Genomic DNA, 1,640 nt, shown 5'->3' on the forward strand with positions numbered 1-1,640 from the left:
ATTATCATTATTTAGCATGACTGTTTCTGTCAGATGTTTTATTAAGCTTCGGACGTTCTGAGTTTGTCTGTAAAAGTTTGAAAGAAATGTCTTGATTTGTTTCAGAGAGCTGCATTTCATTGACATGGGAACCTGGAATAAAATCCGAGGTAAGAACCAAATAATCCCGCCTGTTAGCCATCCTCAGCTTAGTGATTTCTCCAATTCTCAGATTTTAGGACAATTTTTTTCAGTTGTTCCACGCAGCTACTGCTCACACCGTACGACTAACCGCAGGGTTTAGTCGTACGGTGTGAGCTCACAGCTCACATTCTATGTTCGGCCCGACGCTCTCATGCTGTTCACACTGCATGACCATCATCTAGGTTTTTCTATGGAGAGATATTTGTGCCATCGGTTTGAGTGCGCAGGAACCAATCCGAACCAAAACCGGTCTGGCGCACGCTCAACTCTGAAAAACCCTCTCAACACACTGTTCTCACACTCAGTTTCATCTCTGCTCGCGCTCGACCTGCTCTCTCTCCGCGCTCAACACCAGCTGTGCGCTCGGCTGTTTCTCCGCTCGATTGACTCTCTGCGCTCGCAACTTTAGCAATGTATGTAAATGAACCATACCATCAGCCAATCACGCTCAGCTTCTTTTCATCCAATTAAAGCATTCTTTCCAAAAATACTAAATCCGGTTACTGATCACTGCTTCTTTTACCCGATTTAAAAAAAAATTCTGGAACTAAAACAAAATACCATTCCTAATATTGGAATATTTTGAGGCATCCATAAAAATTTAACATATCCATAATATTTTTTTATCTATATATTGTTGAACCATACTTCAATGTGAAATATCCTCCCTATTTTTCTTTTAAAACAGCAAATTTTAATCAATGTCAATAGCAGGTAAAAGAGATGGATGAGGCAGCGATCTAATAACTGTTTTACTGAAGTTTATTTGAGATAATTCAAGATAACTGGAAGAACGAATGCTTTCATTGGATGAAAAGAAGCTGAGCGTGATTGGCTGATGGTATGGTTCATTTACACACATTGCTGAAGTTGCGAGCGCAGAGAGTCGATCGAGCGGAGAAACAGCCGAGCGCACAGCTGGTGCTGAGCGCGGAGAGAGCAGGTCGAGCGCGAGCAGAGATGAAACTGAGTGCGAGAACAGTTGAGAAGGTTTTTCAGAGTTGAGATTGGTTCCTGCGCGCTCAAACCGATGGCACAAATATCTCTCCATATTTATCTGGAAGCCAAACAAATAGAAGAGGAATATGAAGTTCAGTATAGTGAAACATGCTGCCTTGGCAATTTCTGCACTTAAGTGCTGACAGCCCTAAAAAGAAAAGGCGACGACGTTTTTGGAAACGGACAGAACTGCATTTCACTCATTGCATCCCTGCCATGCTGCTGTGTTTACAGAAGAATCCTTGTTTGCTCACTGAGCGATTTGCCCACGATGGTCGGGAGAAAATCAAACATGTTTGGATTGATTTTTTTTCGTGAGAGGCTGATCGCCGCTCGTTACCCCGTGTACACTACATGACTCATGACGCACGATCAGGCTGAAAGTCGGCCCGATCGAAAGATTCTCGCACGACTGGAAAATCGCCCTGAAAATCTCAGTGTACGCCGACTTTAGAGAG

The sequence above is a fragment of the Cyprinodon variegatus genome, unplaced genomic scaffold (genome assembly GCF_000732505.1).
Source record: "Cyprinodon variegatus isolate N-32 unplaced genomic scaffold, C_variegatus-1.0 Scaffold320, whole genome shotgun sequence".
NCBI classification, from domain to species: Eukaryota; Metazoa; Chordata; class Actinopteri; order Cyprinodontiformes; family Cyprinodontidae; genus Cyprinodon; species Cyprinodon variegatus.